The sequence below is a fragment of the Equus asinus genome, chromosome 24, assembly GCF_041296235.1.
Source record: "Equus asinus isolate D_3611 breed Donkey chromosome 24, EquAss-T2T_v2, whole genome shotgun sequence".
Classification (NCBI taxonomy): domain Eukaryota; kingdom Metazoa; phylum Chordata; class Mammalia; order Perissodactyla; family Equidae; genus Equus; species Equus asinus.
Window position 1 is genome coordinate 53,638,829 of NC_091813.1, and position 21,844 is coordinate 53,660,672.

Below are 21,844 nucleotides of genomic sequence, written 5' to 3' on the forward strand. Positions count from 1 at the left end.
ATTTATAAGGTAGGAGTAATAGGGAAGCCACCTTCCTGAAGTTTTGTTCTTTTTTCCCCAGAAAACAGCTTACGAAGATGTAGGTGTTTTCTTCAGCAGTATTTCAGTGTCTAGCTCTAGCTACTAGCTCAATTTTCAGATCACAGCCATAGTGGAATGCTCTTGACTTAGTTGTTCCAGTGGTAGCCTCTTGGCCCTTAGCTTCTGATTGTGGCAATCAGCAGTCCTCCTGGTGTCTCAGTCGTGCAGTGTTTGGGGGTCATTCCTTGAGGCCCAGCCTAGAGCCCACTCCCTCCAAACTTCTACTTATTTTGTAAACATCTAATTTCTTGTATTAAATGCACTTCTTTTGAAACACCTAAAGTATTTTTATTTACTGTATGAAATCTGATACTTGGCCTAAAGTCTTGTGAAGATCATGTGGAATTAATTATGTATTTTAAGGGGCTTTGTTAAGCTGCTATATGGACCTTAAATTATTGTGATTAACACACACACAAGATTTGCCATGTTATTTGATGAGTGGAATATAACTGAAACCCACCCTGTGGTAGGCCCACTGAGGCTGTAAGGAATAGAGCAAAGTGGGTAACTCTTCACAGAGGGAAAGAAATAACTGTGTAATTGAGTTAGATTAAGCTTTCTGCTTGCGCGCTGGCACTGGGGTCGGGGCACAGTGGGTAAGGGGTGCAGGAGGATGGCTTTATGCTTTTTGAATAACTGGGGGTCTGGCTGTGTAGGAGCACTGGCCCTGAGTGATTTCCTTCCTTCTACACTCTATTCCTGATCTCTACCATCTTTGAGTGGAATTTTCTGCAGCACTTGTGACTTTGAAGTTTTTGAAAGAAAGAGTATTGGGCTATTTCTTGCTTTCCTCTTTTTCTTATGAGAATGTCCCTTGGGAAACTTAAGGTTAAAGGTTTGAAAGTGTAAAAGATTGAGCCAATTGCTAACATTATTGGTTATTCCAAGATGCAATCCTGATATATTTCCTGCAAGAAATCAAGTTATTCAGTTAGAAAATATGATGATTCTTGAAACATAACAGGAAAGTTCTATTTGCGAAATCAGCATTCTGGGTCCCCAGATTTCTGAGTTATGATCAGCTTATCTCACTGTTACCATTCACTTAATATAGCTGCCTTTAATATTTGTGGCTTTGGATTTGGTTAGTATGATGAGTCAATCATAATTCTTTTCTCCATCATTGGGGAAAGTAAGATTTATAATCAGTGGACTGCTCTGATCAAACACAATCAATTTTAAAGGAAAGATGTTCCCAGTACTATTCTAAATTGAAAAGTATTTCCCAAAAAACAAATGTTAGTTTTATATTGAATAATGTATGAATATTTTATGCTACCATATGTAGAAATGATGCTGAAGAGGTTTTGATTGCAGCACATGGTAGGAATTAGAAAGATAATAGCTGGTAACCCTTCTGAACTGCTCAGTGGCTTTACTATCTGGAGGAGTAAAGCAGGATTTCCCTTTATGGATTCTTTCTACTTTGCTTCATGAAACGCATAATTGCACAAATTCTGATGTAGTCTGTTTTTCTCCTAGAAAGAGTTTTTCAAATCCAGGCTTAAGCCACACTTATGAATGAGGTGAGCCCGCACGATCCAGCGGTCTTCTCAACACTTTTGAAACAGAAGGTGTTACCCAGGTGAATTAGAAGATTGCCTGGATAGCTGCGAATTTAGAAAACCACATTTTAAAAATGTTTTTAGTATTTATCTATAAAAGTAATAAATGCTAGGCATGTGTGAAACACTTTTCAAACTCTTAATATTTAGATATGTATCATCTGCAGGCTAATTTCTATCAATCAGTCTATTCATTCATCTATCATCTATCTATCTGTCTCTATATGTATAACGATATCTACACCTATATCAACAACGTTTACAAAAATGTGCATATGGACATATATATACGTAAAAGGATGAAATGTGAAATAATAATGATGTCATGACAACTTGCAGTATCAAACAACATTTACTTCTCTCTTCTGTTCCTCATGGCCATGCCCCATTTAGATGGTGAGCTCTTATACAGCAGGAAGGGGCTGCTGGGCCCAAGCACGTCTGGTGGGGTAAAGAGCTGAGGAGTCTCTTTTTCAATCCGCTTCCCATACCTAAGGGCTTTGAACCATGTTGAGTGTAGACAGAGAGGAATCGAGTTTTAGATGAAGAGAGAGGGAAAACCTGCATGGTGTTGTTTTGTTCCCCTGATCCCTTGTGCTGATTGCCAAATGGAAAAGAAAAATGAGAGTATAAGAAACCCCCAGGGAGTGTGTAGACACCTGAGAAAAGGAGATGAATACGCTGTCTTCTGGCTGTAGTTTAAAAGTGGTGGCCGGGCAGATGTGCCCCACACTGTTCTGCATTGATAAAGTAAGGGAGATGCCCACATGGTTCTTTTAGATGTGAGAGGAGCCTCCAGCATCCCTCTCCCTCTAGTTTCCAAGGTATCACCTGGTCCAAAAGTGACTGTCAGGGAGTTGCTTATTAGCAATGTGCAAAACGTGGACTTCAAGTCTTACCTGGCTGAGGCAACTGTTGTGCAAGCTGGCAGGGCAAAAGGAGGAGAGAGGAGCTGAGCTGCAGCACCTCTGAGATATCACCCTTCCAGGTTGCTGCCTGCAATCTGTGCAACCCACCAGAGCCCCTGATGATGTGGCTCGGAGACAAAAGACTACAATGACATCAGCTGTGGAATACTACAGCATAGAAAATAGACTTTGCCACTTCTCTTCACATCCTGTCCCCACTAGAGATGGGCGGCCAGCTGCTGCCTATGGAGGGCAGGTGCTTGGTACCCTGGACCACTGACAGCCAGAAGATGAGGTGAGAAAAAATGTCTAGGATATATTTTTGTGAAGTTAATCCTCTCTGTAGTTCTCTTATATTTCTTGTTACTATTCTATGTGAAATATTTTTGCTTTACATTTTCCAATTTTGGAAATCTTTTTTTGGTTTGATTGTTCAATTTACTGAATTGATTTTCTATTTCTAATAGCTTCTTAGTTGGTTCATTTTTTTTTTTTTCTTGGTAGATAACTATGTAAATATTTTCCTATATTTCAGTACTTTTCACTTGTATTTCATTTTCTTATTTAATTGCATTGGCTATCTGATTCAAAATAGTCATGTGTGCATTATTTATGGAGAGAATGATTATTATCTTTGGCATAGTAATGCTGTTATCTAGCATTAATGGGCAAGCATGCATTGTTTAAATACGAGGCTGGCTGGAGGAATTGTGACTGATTTTTAACATACTACATCTTTCTATTTGTGTTTTTAAGAGATTTTCCTTTAGGAGTGAATGTTAACTTTTATCAAGTACCTTTTTTCAATGTATTAAAATTATTTTATAATTTTATTTGTAATTTTATAATTTTATATTTTATAATTAATTATAATGTTTTTTTTCTTTTTAATTTATTTGCAATACAAATTTTATTAATAAATTCTCATTTGTAACCCATATATTTCTGGCATACATATGAAGGATATTAATTTTAAATATACAGCTGGATTGGATTAGTCAATATTTTATTTAGGATTTGGATTCATTGTATTCACCATTCACATTAAGTGAGGCCCCTGTTCTCCTACGTGACCAGAGTTGAATGTGGTAAGGAAGATATTGGGAGGACTTGAGCTGGGTGCCCTGGTGTTTTTGGAGACACAGATGCAGGTACCAGATGTTAGATTGGAAAAGTCTACAGAGTAGAGGCTAGTTGGAATCACCTGCTGTGGCATGGTGACCAGGAAGTCTGTGCTTCTAGAGTTTGTGGGGCAAAGACAGAGCTGTTGCCAGCCCACTGCAGTAATTAGGAAAAAATAGCCCTTGTTGTAGGCACACACTGCCCCATTCTAGGTACAGAGTTTGATGTTAAGAATGAGGCTTCCTCACTTGTATAGCACTGTGTGGTGAATGCTGTGCACGACGTTTTGCGGCAGCTTTGGGCAAACGTGCCAAGTTTTTCTTAGGGCTAAGGAGACATTTCAGAAAAGAGCCGAGTTAGAGACATTTTAAAAGATCCCGTTATATAGGACTATGTGCAAAGAGTAAGACAATGCCAACAGAAGAGCGATGCTGGTTTGATAGGGAAAGAATGCAAAAAATTGATAGGGATTCTTACAGTACAAACAAAGCTTCTCCATAACCTATGGATGTGATTACGCAAGTTACATATGAAATCACCAGCCAGTAGTTATAGAAAAGGAAACTAACTTTCCACTTGAAATACAGGAAAGCAAATACATGGTACAATGTGGAACAGAGTCTTGTGGGAACAGGTATGGCATAGAATTGGCAAATCTTATTAAGTGGCCAGGGAATGAATATGCTTCTGCCTATATTTTAAGGATTCTCCACTTCCTGCCAATGGTAGAATTTTCTAGAATCGGTCATTAACCTAGTTCTTGTTACAGGGGGAAAAAAATGGTCTCTTAGTTTTTAGGTTAGTGTGTGATTCACAACTACCCTCTGTGTGTTCAAAGAAAAAATATGGCATGGTATATTACATGGAAACTTTCAAAATCAACACTCTGAATTTCTTCCAGAGTGCCTGGTTTATGATAAAAGCCTGTGGCACGTTGGTGCTGCCTGACCCCATGTGAAGTTGCATTTGGTATTTGGACTGTGAGTAGAATTTCTTTCATTTACAATAACATGAAACTCAGCAGTAAATCTTCACAAGATTATTGTAACTCAGATCAATTGGAAGCTATCCTTAGGGTTTACTGAGCAGTGTAATGGCAAACATTTCAAATCTTAGGTGATAAACAGCAAAAGAAAACTCCCCCTATTTCCCTTCCTCAAAAATTCTATACAAATGGAATGATGCTTGCCCCAGTGTCTAGTCTGTGGATTTTTATAAAATCACCAAGAAATAATGCTTTATTAAATGCCTAGAGTCTTGAATTTAAGCGACTAGACTATCACTGAAAATAGGTTAGTGCATATTGCCTAGGTGCAATACTTATATCAGAGATGGAAAGGGAGGCAGAAATCCCCAAACTGCTGTAACTTGAAAAATGAAACAAATTTAACCTACTGCAAATGGGCCATGTGGATGTAAGAAAGGACGTATTAATCAAACCTTACCAATTAAGGAGCTGGTACTTCACTATTAAACTGTGAGATGAATTTCAAAAGCATGGCTTGATGGAATGGATATTTATGTTATTAAGATATCGTTGCAACCAATCTATCTGTTCTGAGTGCTACATAGAGGTCAAGTTGAAAGTTCTCAGCTGATTACCACCGTGACAATTAATAAAGATGATTTAGCTTGTCTGTTCTAACTTCTCTGAAAACATGAGTAGAGATAGAGGTAGGAGATTCTTTCTAATGCTAAACAGTAATGTCTTCTACTAAATAAGGGAGACATAAATGAATGCGACCATTGCTAATCATTCAACAAATACTTCAAACTAATTTTAATTAATATGAGAGCTCTTAGAAATTGTAAAATTTGAAGTTAAAGTCCTGCTATTGTCTGAAATGATTTTCAATTATACTTTCTGAAGATAATTTATCCTGGAATGTTATTTTCTTGTAGTTCTTGCTCTGATTACTATTGCTACTTTCTAAAATGCTACAGATTTGGAATTTGAGGCTAGGTACTTATTATCATTTATATAAACAGCTTGCAATGGTAGTGACTCGTACTTTTCTCTTTTTCAGTTGCCAAATTAGCATTTATGGAACATCTGCTCTTGGGAGCCCGATTCTCCATGTCTTCCATGTTTCCATTCTCCCCGAGTCTTCCACGTTTCATAACTGTATCTCTTCTCACTCTTTCTCAGATCAATCACCTGGAAGCATCTTGATTCTTATTTCCTCACAACTCACATGCAAACCATTAGCAAGTCCTATCTTCTGGCTGTACTTTCAAAGTATATTCAAAATCTGATCTCCTCTCCCCACCCCAGGCTCCCGCCTCAACCCAAGGCACTAGCACCACTTGCCTGGTTCATTGCAATACCTCCCAACTGGTCTCCCAGCTTTCATTTGTGCAACATTTTAGCCCATTTGCCACATAGCAGCCAGCGTAATCTTCTTAAAAGACAGATCAGATTATGTCACTCCTTTGCTCAAAACCTTCCATAAGCTTCTCATCACATGAATATAAACTGTAAACTGCTTACCTTAGCCTATATTGGCCTTACAGGATCTGGCTCCTTCTAATCCCATGTTATACCCCTCCGATCCTCACTCACTCAGCTCCAGCCACACCATCCTTCTGACGTTCTTGGAACTCACAGGTCTCATCCACTTCAGAGCCTTTGCACTTTTGCTCTCTCTGCCTAAAACATTCTTTTACCCACATATTTCAATGCTTTCCTCAATACATTTAGGTGTTGGTTTAAATGGTCCTTGATCATCTTATCTCAACTCTCATCCTTATCAGTTTCTAATCCCTTAATTGGACATATATGTTTTTATAGCATTTTTTCCAGCTAAAATTTTCATATTTGTTTACTCATTTCATCTTTGCTCTGCCCTACTTCGCAATACCCATTCAATACAGCTCCCTGGGAGCAGGGACTGTACCTTTGTTTCTACTGTTTATCTTGGGTCTAGCAGAGTAACTGACAGATAGCAGACCTCAGTAAGTATTTGATGAGTGAATGTATGAGTTGATATGGTAAGAAAGAAAGACAAATGGTAACAAAAAGGAGCTAATTAAAAGTCAAGATATTTGTTGCCAAGAAACTTCAGGTCTAATCAGAGGAAAAAACCCACACCTATGCAAAAGAATATAAAGCATTACAGATTGAATGCATAATACCCAAGTAAGGCAGAGCAAAGCAAGACATTTTATTATGTATATTACATAGAGCCATCTGTCTCCCTCCTGTTTCTTTTGCATTTCTCCATACTGCCTAATATGTTCTCTGCACATAAATGTTGACTATGACTAATTGATTATTTTTTAAAATATGCAAGTACAAGTAGAAAATAATATTGAAAGCAAAACTGAAGTGAAGGCTTGAATTACTCTGAATTAACTGTGATTTAATTTTTCCACGCTTGATAACAAAAATGGATGAATATGTATTGGCTTTTGTCTACTGATGGGCATAGATCAGAGCAATTTTTAATGGCGTGGTATAATTCCAAGATACTACTAGTTAAAAATAAATGATACTTAAAAATCTCAATTCCCAATGCTTTACTCTATTCTTCCTTGTCTATGGTCTTTATAAGTTTTGGGAAATTAGATTATACACTTTTCTTGAGAATCAAGTTTGTTAGAAATTGATAATATTTGTACTGTATAAATGAATAACAAAATAATTTACTGAGCTGATCATTGATTCAAAAACTTGTTGCTCACTAACTTGGATAAACTGGGTATAAAAGCTTGAATAAGATAGTTCCAGCTCTCAAGAAGCTACCATGTATTAATTTATGCACCTGATGTTTTCAAACAGTTGATTCCAGGCACAATTAACAGATTCTAGGCACTGTCCCAGGCATTGAGGATACAATTGTGAACAAGGCTGTCGTGGTCCTTATAGTCATAGAACTTAAGATTCCAGAAAATAGAAATGGTACAGATGCCAAGAAATGTGATTTTACATAAAGGATGAGAACAGGACAGAATGGGACCATATAATAGAAGAAACCAACTTTGAGCCTTCAGGGAAGGCCTGCCTGAAGAGCGAGATTGAGATTAGACTTCAAGAAGAAAACCAAGGGCAAAGGGAGGGGCAGGGGAGAAGGATGGATGTGCAAACAGACCACCATAGGAATCAGGCCTTTAGGAGAAGTAAGGAAATGTGTATAGAATCTGCTGGTTGCATTGAAAAGGGAAGATAAACAGTGTCATTTGGCATCAGCAAAGCCTTGCCCTGGAGGAGATGCTTGGGCCTCAGGAGTGTGGATTTGCCAGATGGATGGGGGGTAGGATTCAGCATGTGCACCATCTGAAGGTTGTAACACTGTAGGAAAAATAAACAAGTGACTTGACCCAGCCTCACGCCAGGTGGACCAGTGGTGTGAACTGGTCTGGGGAGCTTGGCTGGTAGAATCCTGCTATTCTGTCCTCATACACAGTGACATTTGGAAAGGTGATTCACACTTGGGAAGAGTGCTAGGCTGTGTTTGGCACTGGTCTGGCCCAAGAGCTGCTTCTGGCTAACTTGTGGCATGACAAAGTGCCATTGCTGCAGACCAGCCATGTGCCCTTGCCTGGTGCCATGCTGGCTGAAAAATGGGCACAGTTACAGGACAGAGAAATGGCCTTAGTTCTAGACAGCTCTGCATTTGGTCCTGGACCTGGAAACAGAGGACTAGGGCTAAAAGCTTCTCAAAATGTTCGGGGAGTACCTAAATGAGCAAATTCCGTTACGTAAATGTAGACTATGTTGTCATTATGCAAGTGTAGATCAGGGGTTCTTTTTTTTAAACATGAGAAATAAACAGGGACCATTAATTTTCCCTTTAAGAAAGATAGCTGAGAAAATGGTTAATAATCTGTTCTGAACTAATAAAGAAAGTAGACAATCCTCAAGTGATATTTTTTCACAAATAGCAAAATGTATATCTAGGATTGACGTCTATTTTTATGAACAAATACAGAGTAGATTGGGAGGAGAGATACTCATGAAAACAACTTGAATTCTCTAAGGCAGATTGTTTTTTAAAGGATTTTATCTGCTTTCGAGAGAGTTGTTATTTCAAAGGACTGTGATTTTCTCCATGGTGCCCTGTTTTGAGAACATGGATTTACTTGGCTGTTATATGCAATTGCTTGCCTTCTATGGCTCTCTAAGTAACTGCATTTTTCATGTATGCAAAAAGGAGGAGAGTGGGTTTGTGGAATGGTGTCTTGTTGTTTCATTAGCTCTATGAGAGCTGCCTTGTCATGAGAAGTCTTAATTGTAATAATTCTCGAGCAGAAATTAGTGAGATCTTTCAGGCAATGCTACTATTCAAGGCTTTGCTTGTGCCCTAGCCAAACAGATGTGTTTATTTACATGTCTGATCTAAACAGGAAGACAAAGGGAACTCTGCCCACAGCCTCGTCCTTCCTCTGATATAGATAAAAGGGGAGGGAGATGCAAGCAGTAGGGCTCATGGAAATGAGAGGGGGAATGAAGAAAAACCCTGTAGGTGTGAGTCAAACTGAGGCAGCTGAGCGTTCCTTCCCTCTCAGCACTGTAACAGCTGTGTGGGGGCTGAAAAGAATCAGAGAGAAAGCCAGTTGGTGGCACTGGTTTGGGGTGGGTGGTCTCCTCTCTCTGTGTGCCTGAGAGGAAATAGATAAATAGTTGTCCTGCCTGTGCAAAGATGCTCCTGTCAGGGCACTTTTGAATCTTGTCAGTTCAGATGCAGTTAAGCACATAGGCGTGTCACTGTTGCAAGCTGTGACTGCACATGGACTGAGGGACACAAAAAGGCTGCTTCTCTCCAAGTGTGGATTAAAAGCTTTGAACCGTTGGAGAAGCTTTGCAAGCAGAGCACCTGCATGTCTAGAGTAGACAGAATGGAAGAAGTCCGATTGAGTAATCAAGTAGTCTTTTAAGGAATAAGCTCAGGTGGGGAGACAGGGATCAGTGAACAGACCTCGTCTGGGGTAGAAACAGCCTGGAGACTAGGCCATTGAGCTGTGTGTGGCAGCAGAAAAATGAAGAAAGTGGTACTTTCCCATCACTAAAACGCATTCCTTCAAAATGTCATGGATTGAGATTTTCATCTTCTGTCACTTCTTACTCTGTTTCTTTCATATTTAATAACACTACATCATGATGGAAACCTGAGGCGGAAAGCGAAATCCAACAACGAAAGCGCCAGCGATGGCTTTGGAACTTTGTCCCTCGTTTTTACTCAGTGAAGGAAAGGGTGTTATCAATTGTAATTATCCTTTGAAAAAATATATTTAGTTATTGTTCCTTTAGTCATAGGTTAGAAAATCAGGTACAAAACTGTATACATACACACCCCTACAGAAAAATGTACCCTGTAGCTTTGTCTGTGAAACTTATCATTAGATTCTGACTAATTTTGGGTTCTTTATCAAATTTTATTCCCTAAAACTCATTCTCACAGGAAATAAAGAAATATCTTCGTTAAAGAGAAGTAATGGCACTAAGTTTAGTGTGACATTTCTTAGGGCATTGAGCCTACGTACTGAAAATGGCACCAGGAGCCAACTCAGAACTGTGGAATTAGAGTCAGCTGAGGTTTTTTGTTAATTGGCTTGTTTGCTTGCTTACATTAGGGCCAGGGATTTTCCAGTTTCATCCTAAATATTTAGTACTTACTGTGGGCAGTAAGGAAGGGAGGAGTCCTCTGCGCCTCATCTATCACCAGTGTGTGACGGGGTAGGTTCAAAGCTCAAAGGTAAAGATAATTTATGCTTATCACAACTGCTTTTGAAAGTGGACACACCTTACAGGCCAAATACAGATCTGCGCATGAATTTAAATTGAACTGAATGTATGCCCTGGATTTCTGAGGTTCCCCCAAAATTTTATACCTTTCTGGTGTGTGGGTGTGTGTGTGTTTAATGGTGGCAATGTTGGAAATGGAAGCTTGTTTTATTTAATAAGATGATCCCAAATACAGATATTTGGGTGATGGTATGAAGCTGCATATTCACAAAACTCTGTTTCCATCAGTAAAGGAAAATATTATCTTGATTTCTACTTTTCCTTGTTTGGTTTTTGGAAGAGGAAGGAGCGGAAGAATGAGTAGTGGTGGTGGCAGGGGTAGGCTATGTCAGCCTTTGTATTTTTCTGCTGGGGAGACACTAGTGCTTACTGCCACAGTTCTGCCAAGTGCTTGCTATAGTATGAATCTGTTTGGATGTGTAGTAGAAATAGTGTTTCTCTTCAGAGGAAGTGTAGTTAAAATATGCATTGCCTTTGGTTCCACCGTGTTTGTTTTCAGTGTAAATGTTCTTTCAAATATAGTAGGTGCTTTCTTGGTAAGCAAAGCCTGCTAACATGTGAACTGTCTTGATCTTTGGCTAGCTGTTCTGTTTACTAGCTGTGCGAGCGGTCAGTGTACCAGGAGCTGCGAATAAATCAAATCTGTGACTGGTCCCCAGAGATGGGAGCACCAGTACCTTGGCTCTTACATGATTATTTTTACAGCACAACTCTTATCCCTTAGGATAGTTACATCCACTAATTCTTAGGCATAAGGATAAGTCATAAGGCAATGCTCTAAATTGACAAAGGGGAGGGATAGAAACAGTAGAAGAAAGAAAGTAATTTTCCTGCTTTGAGAAGCTCCTGCAAACTGTCCTGTGGTCATTTCAAATGTTTGCGTTTGTGCAGAGAGTGAAGTGGTCTTTCTCTCCCGGAATGTAAAAACATGGTCAGATAGAAGAGTAAACAGTGGGTTGCACTCGGGTCTATTTTTATTTCTGAATTAAAAGTACATTGGTTTTATCACATATAAGAGCTCCTTTCATTTTATTTTTTAAATCAAGTATTTTGACTGCTCTAAGTACAAACTGGATAGCTTGTCAAGAGAGAAATAACTTGATACACTTGGTCAAACAAAATAGACTCCTAGGAATAGTCATAGATGAAGATAACATTGCCTCCATGTTTCTCTCCACCATTTCATGATACATTCAGTGGGAATTCAGTAGAAAGGTTTAGAGGGTAGAGTTTTCTAGGCTGTCTATGAACTTGTTGATTTGATGTATTGAAAATGATAATTTAGCTCTTCAGCTCAGTTCTGAACTTTTTCTATTTAGCTCAGCAAACTGGTTCCATCTCATTTTGTTCCCTTACACAACTGAGAAAATAGATTTGGAAATTAACTGTGTACTCTGGGCTGTTTCAAAGATCAAGAAAAAGAATTTTGTTTCCATTTCTCGTAACATATACAATTTGGAAAGCAGAAGAATGATATCTGAATATGGCCATCACTAATGAAAATATTATCTTCAGGACTGAGATTGAAATGTAGCTAAGGAAAAAAATCCTACAGATGCTCCAAATCTGTGAGGCTTCTGAATTAGCTGAATCCCCAGCGAATCTTCATTATTGACTAGAGGAAATTACACGGTATTCTCCTTCTTTGCAAGGCTTGAAAATTTATTGAATTGCTACTGAAAGCTTGCAGAAGGTAAGAGAACCTTCCAAGAGGCAATTATGCTGCGTTTGCCACTGAAATTTTCCAAGTTTTTCCCTTGTGTGATAGAGTTTTAAATGAAACTAAGGAAAACAAGATGTTAGAACAGATCATCATGGTCTTGTTTAGAATTAGTCCATGCTCCCAGGGTTTGAAAAATAGTGGTTGAATATAGATGTCTCAGAATACGGCTTATCTGCCAAATGACAGATGGTCTAAAGCCAGAAGAGAAAGGCTCAAGAAGACGTATTCGAGGGTAAGGCTGATTCTGGAAAGAGCTGAGCAGCTGCATAGTGGTTGTGTTAACACTGTCCATTAGTACACCCTCTTTTTCATTCTGCCGCATTAATTTGTTATTGTTTTCGCTTTTGTGATGGTTCAGCTAGGCTCTTTCTCAGAAAGGACGATGTCTATGTAAAGGTTCAGAGTGAAAATAATTCTGAAATAATTAGATTGCACTGAATATATATGTATTTTTTAGATACAGGAATATTAATGCTCTATATCACACATTAGTTAAAAAAGTTTGAAACTGATTTCTATTGTCCTTCGTAATGCTACTGAGACATGTCATTGTGTTTTGCTATTAGGATTCAATTAAAAGGGGCTCCAGAGAGATAAGTAAGCCAAAGAAACTTCATCATGTGCTGTCCGTGAATTGTTGATAATGACCTTTTAAATTAGCAAGTATTTATCTGTTTGATTGTTCACTTTAAGTCAACTTTATTGACTTACATGATAAAACGCACCCTCTTTAAGTGTGCATTAATGGGTTTTGACAAATTTAAACCCCCGTGTAAACACCATCGTGATCAAGATCTAGAACATGTCCATCACCTTCAGAAGTTCCTTACATCCCTTTCCGCTGAATCCATCCCACCTGGGCCCAGGTAACCACTGATCTGTTTCGTATATATTAGATTTGTCATTTTTAGAGTTTCATATTAAATGGAAGCACACAGTATCTATGCTTTTATTTGTAGCTCCTTTTGCTTAGTGAAGGGCTTTTTAGATGCATTTAGTTGTTTGTTTCCATAATTCATTCCTTTTTATTGATGGCTAGTATTTCATTGTATAAATATATGACAGTTTACCTATCGTAGGACATTTGAATTGGTTGGCTATTCTGAGTAAAGCTGTTATTTTTCCCCCCATTTTTTTGATGTAACATTGGTTTGTAGTATATAAATTTCAGGTGTACATCATTATATTTTGATTTCTGTGTAGACTACGTCATGTTCACCACCCAAAGACTAATTGCCTTCTATCACCACACACATGTGCCTAATTACCCCTTTTACCTTCCTCCCTCCCTCCTTCCCCTCTGGTAACCACCAATCTAATCTCTGTATCTATTTGTGTGTTTGTTGTTGTTGTTTTTATCTTCTATTTGTGGGTGAGACCATATGGTATTTGACTTTCTCCATCTGACTTATTTCACTCAGCATAATACCCTCAAGGTCTATCCATGTTGTCGAAAATGGCAGTACCACTCAGCTATAAAGAAGATGAGTAAAGCTGTTTGAACATTTGTTTATAGGTCTTTGTGTAGGCATATGTTTTCATTTCTCTTGGGTGAATACCTAGAAGTGGAATTCTTGGGCTAAATGGTAAATTTAACTTTATTTAAATGTAAATGGTATATTTAACTTTATTAGAAACTGCCAAGCTGTTTTCCAAAGAGATTGTACCATTTTACATTTCCTCTAGCAGTATAAGAGACTTCCACTTGTTCCATATCCTTGCCACGACTTGGCATTGTCAATTTATTAAAAATTTGATATCGTAAACGGTGTGTAGTGTTATCTCATTGTGGCACTTCTTCTGTGGGAGGTCTTCCCTCGTGTCCAGGCTGGATTATGTGGCTCTGACTGTGCTGTCCATTTAGTGGGGATTACAAATAGACAAGTAATGATGTGTTTTCCAGAAAATGGGATTAGTGCTAAGGAAAAGACTTCATGAAGGCATACTTTCAGCTGGGAAGTGTATTTGAAGCTTCAAAGACATCCTTTACACTGTGCAACTTTGTGATTATACCTGGATACAGTCCATGCACTGTACTCCACACATGAAAGTCAGAACAAGGATTCTTAAAGGTTTTGAATAGCTGTGAATCAAGGCCAGGGGTTAAACTGAACAGAGGCCCTTAGGGGGCAGCAGAAGACCAGATACCAAGAAAGTCATGAGGGTGGGGGAGTGTCTAAGCAAAGAGACCTCTGTCTGTCACTAGACAAGAGGTTAAACTGTTTGCCCTTCTATTCCTCGATGGTAAATAGGGATGGGAAGCTAAAGGAGTTGAGATGTAGGAACTCATGAACTCAAATTCCTACAGGGGTGTGACAAGAAACATACTTCGGTGAATGTGACCGGTAAAGGTCTGCCACCAACTTAAGAGTATTTGTTCCACTTGGAGGCATGCAAATGAATGCAATTGAAATGAAACGAGCTTTGCTAACCAATCAACTTGCAGGATCTTGCATATGTGCTGCAAATCTGTGACCCTAGGATGTCATTTGAAGAAGGATGAGAATGGCAGATCACACTGAGCCACACAGGGGACTCCATTTAAGATGGGGAAGAGCGCAGGAAGTATGAGCAGTGAGATCTAGAATCAGAGCTGGAACAAAAATGGAAACAAGGACTGAGCTGAGGTCAGTCATATGGGAGCAAGCTAGGATTGTGGTTGATGGCGCTGGGAGGGAATGAGTATTTATTGGGCACCTACTGTGAGTATCAAGAAACGTATACTCAATTTCTCTTAATTCTCATAACACTCCTTGAAACTATGAGTTATTATCCTCATTTACACATGGACAAACTGAATCTCTTGTGCAAGCTCACATGGAACTCAGGCCTATCGAATTCTAACTTCAAGTCTCTAACGCAGATGGAAAAATTGGTAAACTGAGGCTTGGGAATCAGAAATAGGTCAAAGACGAGGTGCTATCAGGGTTGTAGGCCAGTGCTTCTCAAGATTTAATGTGCATCTGAATCTCCTGGAAATTATGTTAAAATACAAATTCTGACTCAATGTGCCTGGAATGAGGCCTGAGAATCTGCCTTTATGACAAGCTTCCAAGTAATGTCCACGTGGCTGCTCTGTGGACTACATTTTGAGAAGCAAAGTTGTAGGCCATGCTCAACTGGACCTGCTGTCACAAAGATAGGTTTTATTCTACTCTCTCTAATTTGAAAAGCCATCATGTATTGAAGAACATCACTTTTCTGGGGAGAGGGAGGGCTTAATCGCACACAGGCTAGTTTTTGAACTGTGAGATCTGCTTGTTTTCTGTGAAAAAATCTGGATTTTAATCTGTACTCCACTAATTCCTACCTGAGTGATCTCGGGCAAAGCAACAGTCCTCTTGAAGAATTTGTTTCCTCATCTACAAGATGGGAATAATAATAAAAGCATCTACTACTAAATAAATAGCAATGTCTTTTACCAATGTTAATATTTCATAACGTAAGGTAACTTGAATGATGAGGACCTTGGCACAATGTGTGGAACATAGATGATGATCATTAAAAGTTTGCTGAAGAATGAGTGAATATATATACCTTGAAAAAACTGAAATAGCACCTAATATAGATGTCTGCAAAGAATATTAAATTACCACTTAATTTGGTTCATATTTAAAACATAGAGTGTTATAGGTTGTGGCTAGAGTGCAAAATATTGTAAAGTATAATTTTTGTACCATTTTTCTCTTTCTCTTTAAACAGACAAAACTCTACTTAAACTAATTTTTTAGTGTATAGTTCAGTGCATCTGAACTAAAGTATTAGCCTAGTGTCAGCTTTGTTGTTAGGAAGTTACACTGGATGAGGCAGTGTAGTGGGTGCTCTGCATCTTTTATGCAATTTGATTCGCAGAACAACATCGTGGTAAGTAGTATTTTTTCCCCATTTAACCAAGAAGGAAATGGAGGTTTAGGAAGGTTAAGTAATTTGCTCAAGGTCAGGGCCACTCCCTAGATAGAGAGAGAGGGAGAGGAGTAGATGTGCGTGTGTGTATGGGGCAAACACTTTTTGCTGGGCCCCTGTCTACATCAACAATATGAGATATCTCAAATTACTTGGAAGCTATCCACTGCCCAGGTCATTCTACAACTAGGCCAATCATGTAGCCCCAGAAGGAAATGTAGGGGCAGAAAACTTTTCCTTTCTTTCCTTCTATGTTCTTTGGCTGGTCTAATAATTCAATTGATGGAAGACAGATTAGCAGGAGAAAAACAAATTTTGTCTGTGTGGGAGCCCCACAAAAATATAAGACTCCCTGGTGGTCAGCTGATTGAGGCTTATACACCATCCTTAGCTAAGGAGAAGGGGGTAGAGGTCTGGGGCTTCAAAGGGGAGGGAGACCATTCACAAGAAGATGAGAAGAGCAAATGTTTGGTAGACAGATGTTTGTCCCACACTCAGATAAGTCTTCTGATATAAAAAGTTATCTCTGGTACTAGCTCTCTCCCTAGTTCAGGCCCCCTATCTAAATTCTTTTAGGCAGTAAAAGGGGCAGTTGATAGCTCTTCCTGAGTCTGCAGGGACCTGATTGTCTTTAGCTCAAAAGAATCCATGTGTCAAAGTGACGCATTCTGGGGTGGCCTACTCTGTTCACCCTCAGAAACAATGGGCATGAGTCCTGGAGCTCCTTGGGGCAACTGGTCAACCCCACATGTGGGAGATGGGATGGAGGTGCAGGTGGAGGATTGCAAAGCTTCCTGAAGGAGGGAATATGCTAGAGGTGGATGGTCGGGTGGTGAACTTTGAGGTAGGATTTTCTGCTGAACAGGACCCATGTGGACTGGTCTAGGTGTGGGGCACACTTCCTGGCGGCCTCTAGTGCCAGGAACTCTGTGAGAGTCTTAGACATTTTTAAGGACTGCACCCCAAAATGTAGTGCCCCCTAGACGTGGGCCCAGGGCGGGGGCTCTGCTTACTGGGTTTAAGGGTGGCACTGTCCAAAGTTACATAGCTATTAAGGATTAGAATTCAAGTCTTTCTACCTCCTAAGCCCACGATCTTTACCCAGAAGAACATCATTCACACGCTGGTGTTAGATCAAAGTTTAGAGAAAGTATAAATCATCTTTACTGTGTCTTTATTTTGTCTTCTACCCTGGCTAGGACGTTGGTAGGACTTGTGAAGTCTAAACAGATTTTCATCATCATCATCATCATCGTTATTATTTTAAATTTACAATTTATTGAGGATGAACACCTTTGTAAAATACAATAAAAATACCCTGACAATATCAAATTTCAGTAAAAAAGTTTTAAACAATGACTCTCAATTTCTAAACTTTCTTTACCTACACCACACAGGCCCACAGCTCCCACTTTAAGTAGCTCTGGTCTAACCCAGTGTCCTGAGCTTCTCGCATTTACTCAGGACTCCTGACTGCCATGTTCCCATATTTTGCTATTAAAGTAAATCAATATATACAAGTGCCTTGCTACGAATTCAAAGTGACAGCTCATTAATCTGCATCTAGATAGGTGAGAACTAGAGAAGCCATGTCTTTGGCTGGAACTGTCTTCACTTTTTCCATTTTTGGTACCGTTTAACTGAGACATTTTTGAGATTATGGCTCAATATTTGTGATGGAGGTGATTTCAATCTGTAGAGGATTGGAGACTGATGGCTCCTGTGGTTGATATCTTTTAAAGTTTGACTTCTTATCCTCCCACAAGTCTCCAAATGTGGGCGGTTAACATCATCAACTACATATAAGGATATTTTTGTAATTTGCATTTGAGTGACTTCTCTTGGATACAGCTGGCTGAAGGGGTATGGAAAAAGAAAATTAATATTGTGGTGGCTGTGTCTGCCAGATTTTTACATCTCCCCATCTATGTAATCATTTATATGAACCTTCCTTTAGTGGGCAACAACTCACAGTTGAGGGAATTTGTTTATAATAAACCACTTGGCTTGTGTTACATCAAATTAGATCAGATCAATTTCCTCCATTCTTAATTCTTTCCACATCACATCAGAATGCTCCTTAAATGAGATGCCTGTAAACAGATCTGGCTCCTTAAGGGAGATGAAAAGATATGAGCATAAATGTCAAACTACTTTTTGGGAAAGAAGATTTTTCCATTGTGAATGATCAGTTGAAGAACGGCAGAATGCAGAGCCAGGTTTAAGGGAATATTTGAAGAGGAAAATGTATATTCAAGATATAATATTTGTATTTTTTGCTAAATCAATTTATATATTTTGAGTCTGAGAACTTACTAGGTCCTTATCTGAACTTGTTTTTTTTTTTTTTAAAGATTTTATTTTTTCCTTTTTCTCCCCAAAGCCCCCCCATACATAGTTGTGTATTCTTCGTTGTGGGTTCTTCTAGTTGTGGCATGTGGGACGCTGCCTCAACGTGGTCTGATGAGCAGTGCCATGTCCGCGCCCAGGATTCGAACCAACGAAACACTGGGCCGCCTGCAGCGGAGCGCACGAACTTAACCACTCGGCCACGGGGCCAGCCCTTATCTGAACTTTTAAGAAAAGGATGTTGCTGCTTCATAGAAAGTATAGAAAAGCCATGTTTTATTCATAAAAGAAATCAAAGTCTAAGTGAGCATTACAATACTGGAAGGCCTCTTGTGGGTATACCACTTTATAACACTGATTTCCTGTAAGCATATATCAGCTCACAGTAATGCGCATATAGATAGGTGTGCCATCTGTTATAGCTTTAGATGCCAGAAAACATTTCTATGGGTTTCCTTGAATCATACTAATTCAGAGAATGTCTGTGATACTCACTAAACCTGCTGACCAAATAAGCTAAGAAGGGATTGAGTTTACCTCCTGACATTGAGACTTTTTTCCCTTTCAAACACTGTTTGAGATCTTGCCATCCTCAAAATCTCTATAGGATTAATTGCCTTACTTCTCATTTGGAATTTTCATTATATTTCCATTCATCTTAATGATCTTTCTTTTGTATGTTTATTCTTTCTGCATATAATCATCAGACAATAAAAACTCAGCGATAACTCTGGGGGTTGAATGGCTGGATCTACTTTTCTCTGGTCACAGAAATGAGGGTAATCACCTGGGTAATAACATCTGAGAAAGACTAGATTATTTCCACTGAGGCAAAATTGTACGACGAAACATTATATTGTGGTTGGATGCATAGAGTACCTTGTGACTGATTAGTAAGTATAATTTTTGGTGTCAGATGTTGACATGTACTTGCTATGTGTGGTAAAAAGAGAAAGACAATGTAAGCCTTGTAGCTCAGTAACCCATGAAATCCTTAGACTAGCAGACTTGTCAAGACATTTTAAATATTCAACAGCTTTTGAATACTTTTTTGTAAACAACTCAGCAATCAACTCAGGAAAAGGAGCAAACATTAAAATTCTATGGCTTAGGACATATCTCACATCCTAGGAGGACTGTTTGTATGTTTGTATCATGACTATCAGTCACAGGAAAATCAGTAGGAAGGGAGAATGTGATATGTTTCAATTAACTGATGTCTTTTTTTCTGAGGAAGATTCACCCTGAGCTAACATCCGTTACCAATGCTGTCCTTTTCCCTTGAAGAAGATTTGCCCTGAGCTAACATCTGTGCCAATCTTCCTCTATTTTGTATGTGATTGCCGCCACAGCCTGACTGCTGACAATGGTGTAGGTTCGCACCCAGGATCTGAACCTGTGAACCCAGGCTGCCGAAGTGGAGCACGCGAACTCAACCGCTACTCCACAGGGCCGGCTCCCTGATGTGTTTTTTTAAGCACATCTTTTCTTTTTTTAAAAAAACCAGGTGAATATATTAATTTTGATATTCATGCTCAGAAATGGGTCACCTGATATTTTTTGAAATCGTTTTAGTTTTGTTTTCCTTAGTTTCTAAAGTCACTGAGCAAACACTGGACAGGTAGTACACTAGGCTCTGAATATCTCTAAGGGCAGTTTTTAAAATTGATTCCATGTAGAAATGCCCGGGAAGGCCCTGAGTCTGATAGAATGCTTAGCATACGGTACATGTTCAGTTAATATTTGGTAATGATGATGGATTTTAGGCCAAATGTATTTTGAGAGCTGAGTCTTTTTGTGAACAAGAGTAATAAAAATAATGAACCTTTATTGAGCATTTATTTCAGGCAAGATGTCAAACATTCCACATAGATTTTTAAAAATTTATTGTTAGACAAACCCTGAGACACATGTTATTATTCCTCTTTCAGAGATTAAAACAAAACAAAATGAAAACAAAAACCAAAGAAATTGAGAGTTAGACCTGTTGGATAACATTGCAGCTCTAAAGAGGAATAGTTGAGCCCTGATTTGAACCAAGGCATTCTTACCCCAGAGCTCACTCTTAACCAGCCTCTACACTCTTCTGCCTCACCACATGATGTTCCAGTGTTGTGGCAACAGCTCTCAAAGAGGTAATTTAAGAGAAGGACTAATTTCAAGAAAGAGGACTATTGAAGAAAGTACACATTTGTGGAACATTTTGCTGTGGCAGCAAGAGGTCTTGATTTTACAGAAGATGGCTTGTTAGAAACCAGTTTAATTAGCCAAGTTCTTCTTGGGTCTCAGTGTAGTTATTGACTCTCTCTACCATGGGAATGACCTGAAAATTGTGTCTGTCTCTTGAAGCTGGCAATGCACCCTAACAGAATATCTCTATATAGGTGAGTTGCTTCCTAAATGTTTTCTGCCATTTTCAAAAGCCATTTTCTGACGACACAAATGAAAGAAGTGTGCTGAGAAGTGACAAGTGCTATGAGAGGGCAGATGATTCCGTTTAGCCATAAATGAAGTGACATGTATAATATTAAAATGTATAAATGTATGTGCTTAGACTCATTCTCTTTTACAAACTTTCTCTCCTCTTTATAAAACTGAGTGTGACTAGTTCTTAGCAGCTTATTAGAGAACAGGGAGATTCTGTTCTAGGGCCATGATTTATCATGATGCTTATTTCTAGATGCAGCAGTGGCTCGCCCTGTTGTCTGCTTGGAGCAATGAGTACATTCCCCATACGTGTAACTTGCCTACCCTGCTGGTCTCTCAGACAGTCTTCTCCAGCTGTTGTATGACTTCCAGAAGTTAGGGACCATGTTTGTCAGACAGGAGGTGTATACGTTACATTATTTCTTACAGCGTTACTTTACTTCTTGTAGGTTAAAGTATTTAGAGCTGCTGTGCAAATGAATACAGAATGCCATCTTCCTCATAAAAATGTTTGGGAAAGTAAATATCAGAATTCTTTATTTTTAGATTGCTTCTAGCCATTGTCAAGCAGAAAACTGGCTCTTTATTTTAGAATACCTCAATAAGCGTCCCCAAACTTATATGACATTTCTGTATTTACAATCTAGGAGTACTGTAACAAATCTGACATTCACTAAAATTCTTGTTTCGATTTTTTCCACTCAATTTATATGTTTTGCTGTGTTTTACTCTGTACTATTAATGCTCCCTAAATTGCAGGTATGTTGTCTTTATCTTGTCTTCACTCTCTTATTTTTGCTATTATAGTTCACAGATTAGATGCATAATGTGTTGACAGTTTAATTATGATTATTATACCTTAAAAGTTAGGTTAAACCCAAAAGGTCAGAATATTTATTATTATTTTTTTATCCTTCTGAGCTTCTTGTTATCCCGTTTGCTCTGTTGAATTGTGCATAGATACAGAACTGTGCTAACTAGAGTAGGATAGAAATCAGCCATATCTTGAAGAACAATT